The 21,897-nt window shown below is 45.0% G+C and overlaps 1 protein-coding gene across 2 annotated transcripts in view; it reads right to left on the reverse strand.

The window, feature by feature from the left end:
• SCNN1G (sodium channel epithelial 1 subunit gamma) overlaps positions 1–21,197 on the reverse strand; it is a 212,458-nt gene extending 191,261 nt beyond the window's left edge. For both annotated transcript variants that reach the window (XM_081554539.1, XM_081554538.1), the window contains exon 1: positions 21,164–21,197. The gene's annotated coding sequence lies outside the window, so the exon portion shown is untranslated. The remainder of the gene's footprint in view (positions 1–21,163) is intronic.
• Positions 21,198–21,897: the final 700 nt, after the last annotated feature.

Below are 21,897 nucleotides of genomic sequence, written 5' to 3' on the forward strand. Positions count from 1 at the left end.
ACCCAGGATTGATCTCTCCAACCCTCAGTGTCCCTTAAAAAGTTAGGATGAACAACCATCCTCATTTGCCCAAGAATCAAGGGGTTCTTGCAATGTAAGACCTTCAGTTTTTAAACTGGGACAGAGGAGTTTCTCAAGACATGAAACTTTCATTGCTGTAACTGTGACTGTCTTGGGAAAACATTGTTGGTCACCCTCCTCTAAAACAAACAAACAAACAAAAAAACCCAAACACCACCAAAGGAATACAAGATTCTCTTGAAGCTCAAAAAATGGAAAAAGTCCATTTCTCCTTCTAAACCAGGATGTTTTCTTTTATCTGCTGATAAGAGGTTTGAAAGTCTCATGCTTCCCTCTTTGCCTTGACCTCTAAGAAGGTCCAAAGTTAAGTTTTCTGAATAAGATCAGTAGCATGTAAGTCTAGGCTGTCCGAGATAATTGTTTCATCGCCTCTGCCTTGCTTTTTTTTTTTTAATCTTTTTTCTCTTCGGAAGTGTTAACGTGGTATAAATTGCACCCAGAATTACATTAAATAACTCTTGCCAAGCGAACTTGAGAGAAAACCTGTATCGTTTGCTTTTTTGCTTCTCTTCAATTGGCTATTATTTCATTCCATGTGTGTATTATTTCAGGGCTTGGCAAACTATGGCCTGTGGGTCAAATTTGGGACCACTGCATCTTTTTGTAAATAACTTCTTACTGGGGATAACAGCCATACTTATTACTTTATGTATTGTCCATGGCCATTTTCATGTTACAAGGGCAGAGTTGAGTAGTTGTGATGGACACCGCGTGGCCCATAAAGACTAAAATATTTGCTCTCTGTAAAGTTTGTCACTCTCTGCATTATGTCACAAACTGTAAACCCTTTTGAAAAGATTGCTATAGAATTTCAAATTATACATATATATGTATAATTTGTTTTCAGATGTAGTTTCAAAATTTATATATATGTATATATATATATACGTGTTCTGTTTACAAAAGTAATATATGCTTATTATAAAAATGTTAACATCACAGAAGTATGTAATGATGACAGTAACCATCCTTTTAAAAATAGTTTTATTTGTTTATCTATTGGCTGTGCTGGGTCTTTGTTGCTGCACAGGCATTCTCTAGTTGTGGTGAGCGGAGGCTACTTTCTAGTTGCAGTGCTCAGGCTTCTCAATGCAGTGGCTTCTCTGGTTGCTGAGCACAGGCTATAAGGGGTACGGGCTTCAGAAGTTGAGGGTCCCAGTTCTAGTGCACAGGCTCAATAGCTGTGACACACAAATCTGTTGCTCCGTAGCATGTGGAATCTTCCCAGATCAGGGATCGAATCCAGGTCTCCTGCATTGGCAGGTGAATTCTTTACCACTGAAACCACCAAGGAAGCCCAGGAACCATCCTTTTTTAACTTCAATTTCTATTGGTGCCCTCAGTTAGCTAGTAATATAGATCCCTCCTGATTTCTTCTGTTGCATAATCTATCTCTATATATTATATATAATCTATATTATAATAATACTGAAAAAGACATAAATCTCTCTGTGAGCACATTTTCCTGGGTAAGCATTCTTAAATTCTCCATCAGCAGCATTTTCCACCCATGTCCCCACCGACACATTCACAGACACTCTCACTCATTGTTCCCAATATCTTCCTTCATTGATCTAGTTTAATCAAAAGCCCTTTCTAACTTGTCTTCAGAACAGCATCATTGCAAATTCTAATTATTCCTGGTACCTCTCATTATGATGATTATTCTTTTTTATCAGTACTAATTACTGTTCCTTTAAAACATCTCTCAGAACCAGTGAGGATGTCAGTTGCCTGAAGACTGTCACTTGGCTTCTAAACTGTCAGGCTAAGTATTCGGACATGGCTTCAGCTGATCATCCACTTGCTTCTGAGATGTTCTCGGGACCAAAGCCCTGACAGCAGGGGCCTGATTGCATCCCTCACCCTCAGAACTCCAAGTCTTCAAGGGCATCTGCCATCACCCAGAATCATAGACCCACACTGCTTTCTTCATACTGATTGCACCAACTTCCCCTCTCTCCCCTTACTTCCCTCCCCAAATATTTCCTCTGGGATCCCTAGAATCCCCAGTTTGTAACCAGGAGGCATCCCTATATTTTCAAGTTCTCCTCCAAACATTTTCTTTTGGTTCTTGCCTTGCCTTAAGCCAGAGTTCCACAAGCCTCCTGGACTGCCTTCCCAAGTTAGGTCGCTTTTCTCTCTTAACTCAAGAACCCTAGGGCTCCCCTTTGCCAATCCCCAAACATTTTCCCTTTCCAAAAGTTTCCAGAATCTTTCAAGTGAAGCCCTGAGATTATAGTGCCAGCTTCTTCTCCTCAAAGTGGTCATCTGCTTTCTTCTCAATCATTAGAGACTCTAGTGCCTAATGAGCCACTATCTCTATTTCCACCCTGTTCTCATCACTCCTGGTGATTTCAGCATCTACACAGATATCATCCAACCTTTTAATGTCTCCTTTGCTTGGCCTTCGCATCGCCTTGTTGTTGATGGTAACTGTATAGTCCCTTAAATGTGAATTTCAGGTCTCCCCCTTTTTGACCTATATGTTCTCTCCTATTATACTACCTCCACTTGAAACATTTTCCTAACTCAGTGAGACTTTTAGTTCAGCCCTGTCTAACAGAAAACTAATAAAAACCACATGTTACTTAAAATTTTCTAGTAACCACATTAAAGAAATATAAACAGTTAAATTAATTTAAGCATTTTTATTTAACCCAATAGATGCAAAATATGATCATTATATTTTGAGGAACAATAGGAACAGTGACAGGCTTTATTTTCTTGGGCTCCAAAATCACTGTGGATGGTGACTGCAGCCATGAAATTAAAAGACACTTGCTTCTTGGAAGGAAAGCTATGACAAACCTAGGTCACATGTTAAAAAGCAGAGACATTACTTTACCAACAAAGGTCCGTATAGTCAAAGATATGGTTTTTCCAGTAGTCATGTATGGATGTGAGAGGTGGACCATAAAGATGGCTGAGAGCTGAAGAATTGATGCTTTTGAACTGTGTGCTGGAGAAGACTCTTAAGAGTCCCTTGGACTGAAAGGGGATCAAACCAGTCCATCCTAAAGGAAATTAATCCTGAATATTTATTGGCAGGACTGATGCTGAAGCTGAAGCTCTAATACTTTGACCACCTGATGTGAAGAGCTGACTCATTAGAAAAGACCCTGATGTTGGGAAAGATTGAAGGCAGGAGGAGAAGGAGATGACAGAGGACGAGGTGGTTGGGTGGCATCACTGACTCAATGGACATGAGTTTAAGCAAGCTCAGGGAGATGGTGAAGGACAGGGAAGCCTGGAATGCTGCAGTCCATGGGATGGCAAAGAGTCAGACATGACTGAGACTGGACAACAACAACAATTATTGTTATCATTGTAACCAACAGAAACATTATTATTGCGATATTTAATATTCTATTTTTTTCTTCTTTTTAAAAAACTATTTATTTATTTACTGAGTTGCACTAAGTCTTTGTTGCAACATATGGGGTTTTTAGTTGTGGTATTCGGGATCTTTAGTTGCAGTATGTGGGATCTAGTTCGCTGGCTAAGCTTCAAACCTGGACCTCCTGCAACGGGAGCGCATAGTCTTAGCCACTGGACCACCAAGGAAGTCACACATACTATTTTTCATACTCTTTGAAATATGTGCGCTTTATATTTACTGTATATATCAATTTCAACCAGATGCATTTCAAGCGTTTGATAGCCACATGTGGCTATCATATTTGACAAAGCATCTCTAGCCCATTGACCTAAATCCTGTCTCTTGAATGTCCTTCCATTCAAGAGACGCAGATTCCATTTCCCATTACTATCATCACACTTTTTCAAACATCCTCCACTGTCCCTTTATCTGTTCATCTAGAAAAAACTCATCATTGGTTGGACCAAACTATCAGTCTGCATGTGTGCAGTTGAATATGCAGGAGAAAAGTCACACATCTGGGTTGCCTGGCTTCATGTTAGTTTCAGAACCACAGATTTCAAGTGGTCATATAACCTTCCCCAGAAACCTCATCACATGTTCTTTGTGAAAGTGAAAGTCGCTCAGTCATGTCCCACTCTTTGTGACCACATGGACCATACAGTCCATGGAATTCTCCAGGCCAAAATACTGGAGTGGGTAGCCTTTCCCTTCTCCAGGGGATCTTCCCAATCCAGGGATCAAACCCAGGTCTTCCGCTGCAGGTGGATTCTTTACCAGCTGAGCCATCAGGGAAGCCCAAGAATACTGGCATGGGTAGCCTATCCCTTGTCCACCAGATCTTCCCAACCCAGGAATCAAACCAGGGCCTCCTGCTTTGCAGGAGGACTCTTTACCAATTAAGCTATCAGGGAATCCCCATGTTCTTCATGACATTTGTTTAATTGGTCTCTGAGACCATCATTTCAAATGTTTTTATCTCTTAACTCCCCTCTTCCCACCACCTCTCCCTCTCAGCAGATGCCTGGCTTCATTATCCACTAACAGGCATCACAAGTGAAATAGGTCTAAAGTGGAACCCCACATGCACTTTAGGTGATGGTGCCATGCTCAAGCCCCGAATCTAGGAATCAGGTTGCTTTCCTCATTTCTAATTCACCAACATGTCCTATCGGCCAAAAGTAATCTAAAATCTGTCCCTTTGTCCTTGAGTTTATAACTACCACCTCAATCTAGTCAGCATCACTTCTTGCCTGGACTTCAGGGACAGCTAACTGGCTTCCTTTTTTTCATTCTGTCACCTTGCAATCCCTTTTCTACTCAGCAGTCAGAGCATCTTTAAGAACATAAACTGGAGAGTATTGCTCCCTTTCTTGCAACTCTCTTGTTTCCATGGCTACAAAGGTCCTACACGATGGCCCTTGCTCAATTCTTCAATGAAATCTTTGATTGCTTTTCTCCCCACTCCCCACTTTATACTCATGCTGGCTTCTGTCTTCTTTCTGGAACACGACAAGCTTTTTCTTGCCTTCTGCTTTTGGCAGTGCTGTTCCCTCTGCCCAGAAATATCTTCCCCTAGTGTTTCTCATGATTGACTCCTTTTCTCCTTTCGGTTTTTAGAGACATCTTCTCAAAAGAGCTGTAAAGCCCCATGTAAAGCCCTCCTCTCTTCTCCCCCATTGGTTATTCTCTTGTCAGGTCTCCTGTTATTTCCCTCATGGAACTTATGGTCTGAAATTACCTGGTTTACCTCCTCATTTACTTCTTTATTATCTGTTTACCCACTAGAAATCAGCGCTATGCTGGTATGGATGTTGTCATGTTTAGCGCTATGTTCCCTAAGCCAGGTACAGTAGCCAACACATAACAAACTCAATAAATATTCATCGAATAAATGAATTAACAGTCAAGGAACTGGAAGTTCCAGTAAATCCGGGCTCCTCTCATTACTGTGAAATGCACAGAATCACAAGATGGAACTTAACAGCCCCAGCAAGATCATTAACCTCCGATCTGGGTCACCAAGATTGACAAAGAGCCCTTTCCCCCCACCTTGATAAAGATCATGTCTATAAATACTGCTGGGTGTTTAAGCTCTTTGAATGTGGTAAAACAGCAAGTCTAAATAGGCTGCTTTCCTGACAGTGTTGGGTCAACAGAATATATTATCCCAGAGAGGCAGATGGGGTTGAAGCCTCAGGGCTACATCAGTTCAAGAGCTCAAGTGATGTTCATCACGCAGGCTGTACAAATAGGCTGTGACCTAGTGGTAGTTCTGAGAACTTATCATATATTCACAAATCATGCTGGCTTTTGTGTGGAGGATGGATTGAAACGAGCAAGGAGGAGTATGGAGCATCCGTTAAAAATCTTTCACTTGCAAGTGACAGAAATTCAACTTAAATTAGTTCCAGCAACAAAAGAACATATTAACTCATGGAAACGAAAATGGCTGGGGGTGTTTGGCTTCAATTATAGCTGGATCCGGGGACTCAAAACTACCACTAGTCAGCATTTGGAGCTTAATTACCTCTGCTCTGGAGCATGGTCTAGATTTAATTTCATGCTTCCAAAGAACAGAGTATGGACAGGGGAGACTAAACAAGGCAACTTTAAGCAAAAAAGCCTGGTAAACATCATGTTGGCCAAGTGATCAAAGTCAACATGGCCGGTGACAAGTCATATTGACAATATGTATATCTTGCTGTGCTGTGTTGGGAAGGGCACTTCACTTCTGGGGTATTTTCCTTGAAGCCCCTGACTCCAGTCTAATCATGAGAAAAACATCAGAGAAACCCAAATTAAGAGAAATTCCACAAAATACCTGACCAGTACTCTGTAAAACTCTCAATGCTGTGAAAAACAAACAAACAAAAAGACTGAGAAACCATCACAGACTCGAGGAACCTAAGGAGATGTGACAGCTAAATATAATGTGGTCTCCTGGATAGGATCCTGAAACAGAAAATGTCATTAATGGAAAAGCTGGTGAAATCTGAATGGTCTGGGCTTCAGTTAGTAGTGATGTATACATGTTTTCTTAGCTGTGATAAATATAGTTGGTGATGTAAGAAGTTAACATTAGGGGAAACTGGGCGAAGGGTATATGGCAACTCTCTGTTGTGTCTTTGCAGTTTTTCTGTAAATCCAAAATTGTTCCAAAATAAAAAGTCTGTTAAATCCTTGGTGTTTAGGAAAATGAGTTAAAAACTTATGTCTTCACAAAAACTGGCACGTGGATGTTTATAACATCTTTCTTAGTAATTGCCAAAACTTGGAAGCAACCGAGTTGTCCTTCAGTAAGTGAATGGATAAATAAGCAGTGGTCCATCCAGACAATGGGCTGTCATTCAGTGCTAAAAATAAATGACATATCAAGCCACAAAAAGACACAGAGGAAACTTAATGCATATTACCAAGTGAAAGAAGCCGATCTGAAAAGTCTACCTAATGCATGATTCCAGCTGTACAGCATTTTGGATCAAGCAAAGCTTGTTGTTCCAGCGCTCAGCCATGTGTGACTCTGCAAAGCTATGGAGACATTAAAAAGGTGAGTGGTTATCAGGTGTTCAGAGGAAGAGAGGAATGGATAGACAGGACACTGAGGATTTTTAGGGCAGTGAAACTACTCTGTATGATACTATAAAAATGGCTATATGTCATTGTACATTTGTCCATACCCACAGAATGTACAACATCAAACATGAACCCTAAGTAAACAACTCTTTTTGACCCCATGGACTGCAGCACACCAGGCTTCCCTGTCCATCACCAACTCCCAGAGTTTGCTCAAGCTCATGTCCATCGAGTCGGTGATGCCATCCAACCATCTCATCCTCTGTCATCCCCTTGTCCTCCTGCCTTCAACTTTGCACAGTATTAGGATCTTTTCCAATGAGTCAGTTCTCTGCATCAGGTGGCCAAAGTATTTTAATAATTTAACAAATTATTAAATAACAAAACCAATCAGCAAAATCCAGTTTCTCTCTATTTCTGAGTTCCATCTTCCTTGCTGTCAGCTTTTCTCATGAATAGAATCTCTCCATTTTGACTAGGAAAATATGAATATTTACCTGTTGTCCAGCATAATTGGGGCTTCCCTGGTGGCTCAGACAGTAAAGTATCCACCTGCAATGCAGGAGACCTGGGTTCGATCCTTGGGTAGGGAAGATCCTCTGGAGGAGGGCATGGCAACCCACTCCAGTATTCTTACCTGGAGAATCGCCGTGGACAGAGGAGCCTGGTGGCTACAGTCCATGGGGTCGCAAAGAGTCGGACATGAGTGGAAGACTAAACACCAGCATAATTATTAACGGCATCTCCTTTTACCTTCAAAAGTGTTCAGATTTGGGTGATAAATTATGTAGTCCTCCAACTCTGTGTGGACCCCAGCAGCTCTGGGACTTCATCCTCTCAGCTTTAAGGTCGAGAGACAGGAGAGGTTCTTATTTCTCAGAGGCCTGGCTGAGGTCCCAGCCCCGAGTCTGACTGGCCCTGCTCGTGTGAGGTGACCATCCCTGAAGCAACAGTCAGGGCTGGGGAGTCTTGGGCGCTCAGTGGCCAAGTCCTGGCCACATGCTCACCTCTAGCACCAGGTCTGGATGCCTCTACCCAGTCTGCCTGAGATAGAGGGAAGGCTCATTCCTCAGGCTGAGTTGGAAGTGCAATGGATAACAGGCAGGTAAAAACATAGATGTCAATCAGGTGGGCAGACAAGAGGTGATCAAATGATTTACTTTCCGACTCCCAAAATTAGAGTGACTCTTCTTTTAAACATGTTTTATCTATTTATTTAATTTAATTTTTTGGCTGGACCCTGAGGCGTGTGGGATCTTAGTTCTCTGACCAGAGATCGAACCTGCAACCCCTGCATTAGAAGGTGGAGTTTTAACCACTGTACCTTTGGGGAAGTCCCCCCAAATTAGAGTAGGTTTAAGGTTGCACTCATGGCACATTGCTCTCACCCCCTCTGCACCACAGTTAGTGTGTTAAGACTCACGCATATAGGCAGACTCTCTCATCTTGGCCATAGTTCATTGTGATTGATTGTTGCTGTGATGTTGTTGTCTTAACAGTGATAGTTGGGAATTATTGGACTGCTTGTGAGTCATGATTTATAGTTGCTTCCTGTTTCTTTGACACTTCACCCATGTGCAAGGTGGAAATTTTGCTGTGTCTGCGGAGGCATATTGTGAATTCCACTGGTGTGTGTGTCAATGGTGGGGCATGATGAGAACCATCATGGCAGGGGACAGATAGCCAGTTTCATAACAAGAGGTCTCAGGGCCACCCAGCGGGGCTGGCATAGTCCTCAGCAGGCTGGGTTCCTGGCAAGTCCCGTCCACTTGGACATTTGATGTAAGCACTGGGTGAGGTCACAGGCTCAGAGGGACAGAAAAACACCTCAACACTGCTAAAGCTGTGTGGCCTTGGGAAAATTACTCAAACTCTCTGAGAACAGATGAGACTAATAATTGTACCTCCTGATACCACTGTTTTAAGATTAAATAAAATAATACATAGGAAGCACTTAGCAGTGAGAAGCACATAGTAGGAGCTCAATGAATATTCACTATTATTTTTATTATCTTAGTACATCTCCAGAAGCCTGCCTACAAGAAGTCAGTATTTCAGTCCAGGATGCTTTAAGGCAATGCAACTCCAAGTGTGGTCCACAGCCCTGTACTAGCAACAGCAGCTGGCAGCTTGTTAGAAATACAGACCCTTGGGCCCCATCTCACACTTCTGAACCCAAACCTCTAGGCTTGGGTTTGCAGTTTAACAAGCTCTCCCCATGGACGGAGGAGCCTGGTAGGCTGCAGTCATGGGGTCGCGAAGAGTCGGACATGACTGAGGGACTTCACTTTCACGCATTGGAGAAGGAAATGGCAACCTACTCCAGTGTTCTTGCCTGGAGAATCCCAGGGATGGGGGAGCCTGGTGGGCTACCGTCCATGGGGTCGCACAGAGTCGGACACAACTGAAGCGACTTAGAAGCAGCAGCAACCAGCAAGTTACATACATGGGAAGTGTGAGAACTATTGCTGTAAATTGCCTTCCGGTTAACCCAGAGGGCAGTGCCTCCAAGCCACACCCTTATGAGAAACAAAGGGGATAAAGCAGAAGGGATGAAGTTGTGGGAGGGAGGCTTTAGTCCCTGGGAGTCCTCTCTGGCCATAAGGACTTGGGCTCCGCTGGAGGTGCAGAAGGCTCTTTCCATAAAAGGGAGCAGGCCCCTGAGGCCACACTTGTCAGGAAGACTTCTAGATGCAGTGGAGAGTGGGTGGCTAGTTTTTAATGAAGCTTGCACTTTTCAAAAGTCTTTCCTCTTTTGGCTCCCATGACCCTGAGCGATCTGGAGCTGTCCTGATGTTCTTGACTTGACCCAAAGGCTCCTTTGCTGCCTGCTCCCCACCCTGCCCCCTAACACGGCTCTCCAGGACTCCCCTCAGCCCTGCCCCCATCACACAGGTGTGTCTGCCTGTGTGATCTTAGCCCCGCCCACAGGAATCACTGCTACAAGCCTCTGCCTTGACTTCTCCCTGGAACTCCAGCTAAGTACTTCGAGTTGCCAATAGCACTTTCCATCCAGAGGACCACCGACTTAAAATGCCCAGCGCACACTCAATGACCTTTTTCTCTCAAATCTGATTTTCTCTCTGGGTTCTTTATTCAGTTGAATGACTTCTTCCAACCTCTCCTGCCCACCCCACACACTCTATATACCAACCACATTAGACTCACTAGATGAGCAGCAGATTCTCAAATGTCTGCTATATTTTCCTATCTCGATGGCATCAATGTTACCTCCATCCAGAATCCTTTTCATCTAACCTCTATCTTTAAACTGCCTACTCATCTTTCTTCCTCATTTTAGTAAATGGCATCACTGTCCATCCAGTTGCCAAAGGATCAAATCTGGAAGGCATCCTGGCCTTGTAGCTCTTCCTCACATGCCTGGCAAAATGTCAGCAAGTCCTGCTGTCTGTCCTAAGTGTGGGACCAGGATCCCTCTAACACTTTCTGTTTCCTCTGCCACCTCCTTAGCCCAAGTCACTGTCACCTTTAACCCACACTGCAATAAAACTTCCCAGCAGGTCTCCCTGCCTTCTTTACCTAACAACCAGAATCATCTTCCATCTTCCTAAACTGCAGAAAATACTCCCCACCTTGAAACTGCCAATGCCTTTTCATCTTCCTTAGAGTACAATCCAGATGCCTAATCTTCAAGGCCTTACATGATCTGGGCCCCACCGTCTTTCTCCTGAGCCTGCTCTCATCTTGTCACATGGGTCTTTTTTTTTTTTTTTTAACTTTTTATTTATTTAGTTTATTTTTGGGTACACTGTGTTGCTGCAGTGGGCTTTCTCTATTACTGCAGGCAGGGGCTACTCTTCATTGTGGTGCACAGGCTTCTCATTGCCCTGCCTTCTCTTGTTCTGGAGCACAGGCTCTAGGCACACAGGCTTCAGTAGTTGCAGCTCCCAGGCTCTAGAGCACGGGCTCAGTAGTTGTGGCACATGGGCTTAGTCGCTCTGTAGCATGTGGGATCTTCCTGGACCAGGGATTGAACCTGTGTCTCCTGCACTGGCAGTCAGATTCTCATCCACTCTACCACCAGGGAAGTCTATCATATGGGTCTTCATTTCATTCCTTAGACATACCCAGCTTGTTCTTGTCTCAGGGCCTTTGCACTTGCCATGTCCTTCACCTAGACTCACTTCCCCTGTATCTGATCATGGCCAACCCCTTTGACATTTTGGGGGAAGGCCACCCTGCCCGAAGGAGCCCTTTCCTATGACTTCCTATTGTATATTAGCCAATACCACTTTCTTTACTTCTTTGCACTTATCTCTTGTTTGTGAATGCAGTAACCAGATCTGCCCAGTGAGCTATTGTGCCCACAGTGCCTGAAATGGTGCCAGGTCAGACAAGGTACTTAATAACCACTGGCTGAATAAATGTCCAAAATGCCTTTCCAGATTTTCTGGTTTGAGTAAATTCCTTTGCTCTTCGTACCCATCATAGCTTGGGTTCTAAGGAAATGGACTCTGAGGCAGAAATTTGCCTGTAGGTGAGATAGGGAGCTGGAGAGGCAGGAAGGAGTGGAGGGAGTTAAAAGAGAGACCATGGCTGCTCTGCAGAGATGTCCCCACACCAGCCTGTCATTGCATGTGGCTGCCCCTAGAGAGGAGGCATTACCATGAGCAAGCCAGATTCCCTCAGCTGACGGCTGCACCTGCAGATGAATCCAGCTGTGAACTGATGGCCACCAACACCTGTGGCAGCAGGGGATGAAGTTATCTGGGAAGATCTGGGCAGCCCACATTGTATCTGCTACATGCCCCCAGCACAGCATTTAGCAGAACCTGCTGTAGCTCACTTATTTGTGTATGTCTCTCAATCTATCAGCCCCAGGAGGCAGGAACTAAGATTCCACCCCCACCCCGACCTTTTTTTTTTTTTTTGGCATTTCCCCATCATGTTCAATACATAGCATGTGTTTAGTAACTGGAATTTAAATTTAATTTAGCAGCAAAAAAACTTGTAGCTAAGAATTTCCTTTATGTTTGGGAAATTCTTAATGTAGACTCCACAAAAAGAGTTAATGGAAATGCTTTTGGGGTTGGAGAGGGGAAGCTATAGCCAGGCTCTCAGAAATGTAGCACAGAAACTAAGTAAATCCTCCACTTAATAAGCTTTAAAGACTCTCAACTCTTGGGTGTTTTCCTTTACTTGAAAAGCAGAGCACAAAGTGAGCACTAGGCGTTGTAGATCTGGACCCTGGCCAGAAGATTCACATGAGGGAGTGATTTTATGACAGACATCTGTTGGAAAATTCAGTGTAGTTAGCTGCACTCCTTTCCGATGTAATATCTAGAATACATAGGCTGGAGGAAGGAACCAGGAGGAAGAGGAATAATTGAGAAAAATAATGGGTTTCAAACTAGAGTTCAACCTTCTTTAGTAAAAAATTTGATGTGTCTTTCTAATGAATGAATAATTGAACAGAATGAGATAGGGGATGCCAAACAGAAGGCTTTTGACAAGGATTATCAATTTAGGGTTGCATCATTTCAGATCTATCCTCGTGCCAGGCTCTCCACCCAGCTGGAATGGCTTATGTCTCTCTCACTCCTTGTTTCTTAGACTCGCAGCTGTTGGGGTTTTACCAGGCCTGTCCCAGCTGGATGAGACCGTGAGTGGTGCCAGGGCAGTGGCAGAAAGGGTCCCATTGATTTAGGAATTGGAGGAGCAGCTGGAAAGGAAAGAGGAAATAATCCACTTGGGCTGTGGTGAGGTGCGGTGACTGTATCCCTTTAGGTTCTAGGGTTAAACACAGAAAAGCCAGAGCCCAGGATGGATCACAACACCTTTGAGGTTTTATTAATGTCATGATGCTTTCTCCACGTGACAGTGAGACTATGCTGTCCCCAGCAAGCTCGAAGGAACTATGTGTATTTGAAGTATTTCATTAGTCACCGACCAATTCAGCCATCCTTCCCATCATCTTAATAACCTCTCTGTACCAAGTGGTAGGGAGGTGCCCTACTCATTAAAAGAGGCAGTTTAAGTGAATTTCACATACATGATGGCTTTGGATGGTTTCTTTTTTCTTTCTCTTTTTCATTTTTGAGATCTTAGTGAATATGACACTCAGCATATGCTGACTGAAGTGGATAGTTGACTAGAAGCCTCCAGGATTTATTCAGCAGCTTTGTCCCAATAATTTTACTGCTGTTGTTGTTACCATTTAGTCACTAAGTTGTGTCCGACTCTTTGCAACCCCATGGACTGCAACACGCCAGGCTTCCCTGTTCTTCACTATCTCTTGAAGTTTGTTCAAATTTATGTCTGTGGTGTCAGTGATGCTATCTAAACATCTCATTCTCTGCCACCCTCTTTTCCTTTTGCCTTCAATCTTTCCCAGCATCAGGCATCAGGTCTACCATGAATTAATCAGATTAATACTCAAACTGGAGTCTGGTAAGATAATGAAGATTGATAACCGAGGAACTTCCCTGGTAGCTCAGCTCGTAAAGAATCTGTCTGCAATGCAGGAAACCCAGGTTTGATCCCTGGATAGGGAAGACCCCCTAAAGAAGAAAATGACAACCCACCCCAGTATTCTTGCCTGGAGAATCCCATGGACAGAGGAGCCTGGCAGGCTACAGTCCATGGGGGCGCCAAGAGTCGGACACGACTTAGCGACTAAACCATCATCACCTGGTGATCCAGTGACTGGATCAGAGTCTGGTGATCCAGACTCTGAGCTCCCAATGCAGGGGACCTGGGTTTGATGCCTGGTTAGGGAACTAGATCCCATGTGCCACAAATAAAAATTCACATTGCTGCAACTAAAGTATCTTGCATGCTGCAACTAAGACCTGGCACAGCCAAATAAATAAATATTTTAGAAGACTGGCAATTAGGATGACTGGGCAGGCACTAAGTGCCCAGGTTGGCAGGCTCTGTGGGCCAGAATGTGTGCCCTGGGGTATGTCACATGGAGTCTTGGGTGCAGCCCATTGGGGATAGACAGAGATTTGATGATACATTTGGAAGGCAGGTGGATCTTGCTGGGGAGACTCTCTTTTATGGGCTGAACTGTGTCCCCCTCCAAAAGATATGTTGACGTTTTAACCCCTTGTACTTCAGAATATGACCTTATTTAGAAATGGTCTTAACAGAGGTAATCAAGTTAAAATGAGGTCATCATTGGACTTTAATCCAAAATGACTAGTGTCTTTATAAAAAGAGGAAAATTTGGACAGAGAGACATTCATGCAAAGAGGGAAGAAGATGATAAGACACACTGGAAGAGGATGGCCATGTGATTGGAGTGATGTGTTTATAAGTCAAGGAAAACCAGCAAACCAGAGAAGCTAGAAGAGGCCAGGAAGGATTCTCCCCTAGAAAGCACGGCCTAGCTAACACCTTGATCCTGAACTTCTAACCCTCAGAACCGTGAGACAATACATTTTGGTTGTTGTAAGCCACCTGGTTGTTGGTACTTTGTTACAGCAACCCCAGGAAATAGAGATGCTCTGCAAGAGACATTGCAGACATTGCAGTTCAGTCACTCATTTGTGTCCGACTCTTTGTGACCACATGGACTACAGGATGCCAGGCTTCCCTGTCCATCATCAACTCCCAGAGCTTGCTCAAACTCATGTTCATTGAATCAGTGATGCCATCCAACCATCTCATCCTCAGCTGTCCCCTTCTCTTGCCTTCAATCTTTCCTAGCATGAGGCTCTTTACCAATAAGTCAGTTATTCGCATCACGTGGCCAAAGTATTGGAGCTTCAGCTTCAGCATCAGTTCTTCCAATGAATATTCAGGACCGATTTCCTTTAGAATTGACTGGTGGTGGTTGAGTAAGTGAGAGCAAATACTGCATGGTGTGGTGGGGATCAGTCCTTGGATCAGTCCTTGGTAGTCCTCTGGCAAGCTAAGAGCCACCAGGATGAGGCAAGCCCTGTCTATTCTCTCATCATCCTACAGAGTGGCCTGTGCCTAACATGGGGGCGTACTCCAGGGAAGACCTGCTTTTATAGCACCTTTGCCCACATAGCCTTGTGTGTAGGGGGACATAAGGCTCTGTCACATGTCATCTGTCTTTAGATTCCAGCTGCACAGGAATAGCGAGGGACCTCCAGCTTCTGGTACCTGCAGGATCTTTGTGGAAGTTGGACGTGAGTCGCAGCCTGGCCTCTGAGAGCAGTGGGAACCCTGATCCCTCTAGCCCACTGCCAGAAAGGCTGAACTTCGAGGATCACTCACTGGACAGTCCTATTTGTCTCTCCAGAGGAAGCCATTCCTTGACGTGGGCTCTAGGCAGGATTGAGGGATGTGCTTCTATTCCTCAGCTGATGCCAGAACATCAGTAATGGAAGGGAGGAATGCTGCAGGTAAAAACTATGGAGAGTTAGAGCTCAGAGCATGGGATGATCCAGCAATTATCCAGTTATCACTGGGTATCAGATTCAGATCAGAGTCACAGAAAAGGAGATGCAATGTAGGGAGACAGTGGGGAGTGAGCTCCGGGGCCCCCAGATCACAGATGTGGCTCTGTGACTAACGCTGCCCTCCAAGAGGGGAGGGGGTAGGTGTGCAGTGGGAACTGCGGGAAAGAAGCCATGGGTGCTGCTGGAGTTGAGTGCGGGAAAATCCACCCTGCCCTGCATCACAGGAGGGAAAGCTTTTTCAGCATTGCTTCAGGACCTGGGGGAGGTGGGGAGAATGGGGAAAGCCTTGGGCAGATGGGGGCAGGGTTGGGGAGAGAGGGAGACAATGACAGACCACTCGGAGGAGCACAAAAGTGGAAAAGAGGAAGGTGGACAATCTAGAAACTAAACTTCATATGGAATTCTATTAACAGTTGATGGTTTTACAAGGGCGGCATCCTTTTCCTGTTTGCTTAGATTTCCATGAACTCCTCAAGGGCAGAGACCAAGCTTGGTTTATCTTTGTATTCTCCCTTCCTGATTGAGTGCAGCCACAGAAAAAGTGCACAAAAAGAAAGTTCATTGTTGCATGGATTATTATTATGGTTATTGCATGAATAAATTATTTCTGTATTCATGGCCTTGGAGAAGAGAGGGCTTAGTATGATTGCTTCCTTATCCGTGGGGAGAGTGAGCCCTCAGGGACTGCCTGTCTCAGCAGGGGAACTGATATACAGTCTTGGAGTGGGGGTTTTGGAACTCAATGGAGGTCAACTTTTGAACAACACTTCACTTCAGAAATCAACACTGAACAGGAAGGACAAAAGGGCAGGAGGGATTTGGATGAGCTGAGTGAAGCCGGTGTTTGCCAACCTGTGTGAGCTGATAGAAATACCAGGACTGGGAACTCCCTGATGGTCCAGTGGCTAGGACTCGGTGCTTTCACCGCAGAGGGTCCAGGCTCCATCTCTGGTTGGGGAACTAAGATCCTGTAAGCCGCAGAGTTTGGCTAAAGAAAAAGGAAGAAGTACCAGGACTCTCCTCACTTGCTTAGTTGATGAGGTTGCCTGGCTTTAGAGTCATATGGAGAAGATCAGAGTCCACTCTGGTTTAGAGAATTTCTGCAAATTTTATGGACCTCAGAGTGTCATCTGGCATCATGGAAATAGGACGTGTAACAGTAAAGGATACAAAGCTCATAAAACTTGTATAAAGCAAATAGTTATTTTTTATATAGAAAAATTTACAGTTCTCTTGGTCCATTCTCCATCTTTCCATACAACCTCTCCATCTCCATACAGCCCATATCCCTTGAAAAGTGGTAAGGATGCTATCAGGGGGACAGGAGAAACAAGGCTGCTAGGGAAACCTTCTCCTCAATTTGGAGATGTTCTTCCTTCACATCTCATACGGGAAGCTATCACCCTGTGGGCCACGGGAACTCTCTGGAAACTGAGATGCTGCTCAGTGGGTTAGGCTGATCCGGGCACCCAGGAGATGCCTGGGCTCATATAGTCCCTCCTCGCTGCCTGGCATTTGTATAAATTGTTTTTGCCTTTTCCCTGAATCTCTTTTGGGATTTTCATGAGTTTCTTATCAAAATCAATGACTTATTTAGAAAATACAGACTTTCATTTGTTTCATGTCAAGGAATGTTTCCCCTCCTGTCCATTTTTTTTTCATTTCATTAGAGAAGGCCAAAGGAGAGGAAGAAAGCTAACCTTTTGAATTTCCAGCCTCCCCCTCCCCTCCAAAAAAGACAAGGGTTACTAAGTGCTCAAAAAGGGATTTTCCACAGGTTAGAGGGAAAGGATGCTTAAACTCCCCTTCTTAACTTCCTGGTGGCTGGCAAATATTTGCATCAAGCAGAATTCTTGATTTAAGGGACGGAGAAAAGAATTTATTAGCTTATGAACTGTAAAGGTCAAGGGCTCAGTTGGCTTTAGACATGGCTAGATTTGGGGATATCGTCAAGGCTTGTCTCTTGGTTCTGCTGGATTGTCTAGGTTGGCTTCATTCTCAGGCAGACCATCTTCAAATGAGACAAAGATGGGTCCTCCATAGCATTAGACTCAAATCCATTTAGCTTGCTTATCTAGCAGAAAGCTAAGTCCTTTGGCATGATGCTTGTTGGCTTTGATTGGTTCAGTCTGGGCATCTGCTCATCTCTGAACTCATCACTGTGGCCAAGGACTTGCAGCACCCTCATTGGCTTACTTGCCCATCCCTGGAGCAAGGGAGTGGGATCAACCGAATGTAACTGTCAAGGACTTACATGCTGATGAAGAAGGGAGGGGGGAAGGGAGGGAAAGTGGATCCACAAATGAAAACCACAGTGCTTTTTTCCAGAACAGGGGTGATAGTGTGCTGGGTAGAAAAACATGTCCATCACATTTCTACACAAAAGTTCCAACAGGACTAGAATATCCATTCTTAGTCAGGTGTCAGGTTGTATGTGGCAGGGCTGCAGCTGACCGAAGACTTTGTACGTCACTCTTAGGTAGATTCTGGACAATTTCTTTCCTTTAGCTTCTATTCTAGATATAATAATGAGGTGTAGGGAAAGCTGAGCTCCCCCATCTGCTCAGAAAATGTTTCTTTATTATTATTGGGGTACAGTTGCTTTACAATATTGTGTTAGTTTCTGCTGTGCAGCAAAGTAAATCAGCTGTGTGTGTGTGTATATATATATATATATATATATATATATATATATATATATCCCCTCCCTCGGGCACCTCCCTACCCCCATTCTACCCCTCTAGGTCACCACAGAGCAACAAGCTGAGCTCCTATGCTATACAGCAGGTTCCCTCTAGCTATATATTTTAGACATGATAAATGTCAATCCCAGTCTCCCAGTTCATCCCACCCTCTGTTCCCCCAAGGTGTCCATATGCCCCTTCACTCCCGTGTGATTTGAGTGGGGCTGATGACACCCAAAAGGAGTCCAACACGAATGGTGTCAAAATGAGATAACTCTGCTGCCCCACAGCCTGCCCAGAGCAGCCCCTCTTCAGCAAGTGAAGAGACCCAGGTACCTCCCAGGAATCAAGCCCATTTTCCAGCAGAGATTTTCCACTGAGTTGGCCAATTTTTAAAATGCTCTCTCTATCTATGTCTCTATGGCTGCCCTGCAAATAGGTTCATTGGTACCATTTTTCTAGATTCCACAAATATGCATTAATGTACAATATTTGTTTTACTCTTTCTGACTTACTTCTCTATGACAATCTGTAAGGTCCATCCATGTCTCTCCTAATGATCCGATTTTGTTACTTTTAATGACTGAGTAATATTCCATTGTGTATACGAACTACATTTTCTTTATCCATTCGTCTGTTGATGGACATTTGGGCATATACCCCGAGAAAACTTAGAATTCAAGAAGACACATGCAGCCCAAGGTTCACTGCAGCACTACTTACAATAGTCAGGACATGGAAGCAACCAGGAGATGTTTTTGATTACCTTCCTTCCATTTGTTTCTAATCTTCATCACTTTATAACCCAAAGTGGCCTGACCACCTCACAGGGCTAACTTTGGAACATGGTTATTATTCTGCTTGGACTTGGAGACTCAGTCTGATCACTGCAACTTCTCCCCTGACCCTTCCCTGGTGGCTCAGACAGTAAAGAATGTGCCTACCATGCAGGAGACCCGGGTTTGATCCTCAAGTTGGGAAGATCTTCTAGAGAAGAGAATGGCTACCCATTTCAGCACTGTTGCCTGGAGAATTCCATGGACTGACTGAGCAACTAACACTTTGCATCTTTGGGCTTCCCAGGTGGTTCAGACAGTAAAGAATTCACCTGCAAAGCAGGAAATCTAGGTTCGATCCCAGGGTTGAGAAGATCCCTTGGAGGAGGGAATGGCAACCCACTCTAGTATTCTTGCCTGGAGAATTCCATGAACAGAGGAGCCTCGCAGGCTACAGTCCATGGGGTCGCAAAGAGTCGGACATGACTGAGTATCTAACACTAACTAACTCACCCCTGTTATTAACACATCCAAATGGTTTTCCCCCTCATTTTAAAAGGAGATATAAAAGGCAGCTTTTGTCCACACATTGGAGTGTAACGCAGTTTGAGTCTGGGAAACGTGTTGGGAAGACTTCTGGCCCCAGAAACGTCTGGGATGCTGCAGGTTGGAAATAAGATGAGAATACTAAGTGAGCACCTGAGATGGTGATGAGGAGGGAGACCAGAGGAATCACATCCACCCAGTGGTCACAGAGGCTCTGAGAGCTGGGTGATGCTGTCGCCCAGAGTAGGGGGCAGCTTCTAGACTGAGCCCACAGGAGGATGGCCATTTTAAAAATCGGCCAATGCAGTGGAAAGTCTCTGCTGGAAAATGGGCATGATTCCTGGGAGGTACCTGGATCTCTTCACCTGCTGAAGAGGAGGTGCTCTGGGCAGCCTGGGGGTCAGCAGAGTTATCTCATTTTGTCCCTACCATTCCTGTTTAGACTCCTTTTGGGGTGTCATCAGGCCATCTCAAACCACACAGAGGAGTGAGGCATGATTTTATCTGAGGAGGGGAGAGGGTCACGGGGGGAGCCTGAGATGTCCACTGGTGCCTGAGCATACAGGGCTTCTCTGAGGACAGCTGGGCTGTGATGTGACACAGAGGCAGAGATGGGGAAGCCTTGTAATTGTTAGGGCTGGTTCTGGGATGAAGTGTCCGTGATTGCATCCGGGTGGAACTGTACCTTGGCTCAGTAAATGGAGTAAGTGAAAGTGAAAGTCACTCAGTGGTGTCTGACTCTTTGCAACCCCATGGACTATACAGTCCATGGGATTCTCCAGGCCAAAACACTGGAGTGGGTAACCTTTCCCTTCTCCAGGGGATCTTCCCAACCCAGGGATTGAACCCAGGTCTCCCGCATTGCAGGCGGATTATTTACCAGCTGAACCACAAGGGAAGCCTAAGAATACTGGAGTGGGTAGGAGGAGGGCATAAGTGGCAGCAGTGTGTAAGGTCATAGTTCCTGCTGGGAACTTGATTCAGCCTCCCGGCGTGCCATCGCAACTGATTCTCTCTGCAGCCTTCAAGAGAGATGCTGTTGGCACTGAGAAGGTACCTAACATGTCCGTGTAAGTGGAGAACTGAGATCTGAGCCCTCGGTTGGTTGTTCGAGAGGAAGGAATCCAGGCGGAAACCCTACAACCCAGGGGCTGCACTCCGGGTGTGTGTGCGTGTGTGCGCACGTGTGTGTGTGTGTGTGTGAGGGGCGATGTGTGGAGGCAGGGCCCACATGCCTAGTGGAAGAAAAAGGGGAGGGGGACCTGAGGGCCTCTGGGTGTCCACCACTCATCTCAGACCAGGAAGGAGCTCCTCAGAATGGCAGCAAGTCTCAGCCAGAACCAGGCTGTGACTCTCCAAAGACCCAAAGCAACCTCACTGGGGGATCCTGGCTTTCAGTTCAGTTCAGTCGCTCAGTCGTGTCTGACTCATTGCGACCCCATGGATTGCAGCAGTCTCCATGTCCATCACCAACTCCTGGACCTTGCTCAAACTCATGTTCATCGAGTCAGTGATGCCATCCAACCATCTCATCCTCTGTTGTCCCCTTCTCCTCCCATCTTCAATCTTTCCCAGCATCAGGGTCTTTTCCAAGGAGTCAGTTCTTTGCATCAGGTGGCCAAAGTGTTGGAGTTTCAGCTTCAGAATCAGTCCTTCCAATGAATATTCAGGACTGATTTCCTTTAGAATGGACTGGTTGGATCTCCTTGCTGTCCAAGGGACTCTCAGAGTCTTCTCCAACACCACAGTTCAAAAGCATCAATTCTTCCATGCTCAGCTTTCTTTATAGTCCAACTCTCACATCCATACATGACTACTGAAAAAACCATAGCTTTATCCTGGCTTTAGGGGGCTTGATTTCCACTGGGGCAGATGAGTGAAGTTTTCTGCAAAGGGTCAGATAGCAAATATTTTCTGCTTTGGAGCTGTAAGGTCTTTGGCACAGCTCCCCACCTCTGCTCCAACTTAAAGCAGCCAAGGAGGTGATGCGGCTGAATGGGCGTGGCTGTACACCAGCCAAAATAAAACTTCATTTATTGATACCAGAACAGGCAGAACAAGTTGTAGTTTGCTTTAGGGTCACTGAGAGGACAGACGGACTGCCAGGACCCAGGCTAGATGGCAGGAAGTGGGGATCTCACCAGAGAATCGGGCTTTCTGGGGGGAACCTCTTCCTAATAAACTCTACCCACCCCGGATCTCTGTCTCGTCTCAGCAGGAGAGCTGAGGGGCCCTAGCTGTCCTCTCTCTGACAAGTGAAAGATGACTGATCTTCAGCATATGAGATCATGTGCAGGACCTCAGATGGTGACAGAGAAATAGTCCAGCAAGGCCCGACTTCTTTCCCTGTGGACAGAGTTTATGCCAAAGAGAAGTGTATCAAGCTACATAGCGAGTGTAGAAGCTATCTTCACTGACATTGCTTTATCAGATGGAAACTCTCCTGTGACTCCATC

This window comes from Giraffa tippelskirchi, chromosome 13, assembly GCF_054371585.1.
Source record: "Giraffa tippelskirchi isolate mGirTip1 chromosome 13, T2T-mGirTip1v1.2.pri, whole genome shotgun sequence".
In the NCBI taxonomy this organism is placed as follows: domain Eukaryota; kingdom Metazoa; phylum Chordata; class Mammalia; order Artiodactyla; family Giraffidae; genus Giraffa; species Giraffa tippelskirchi.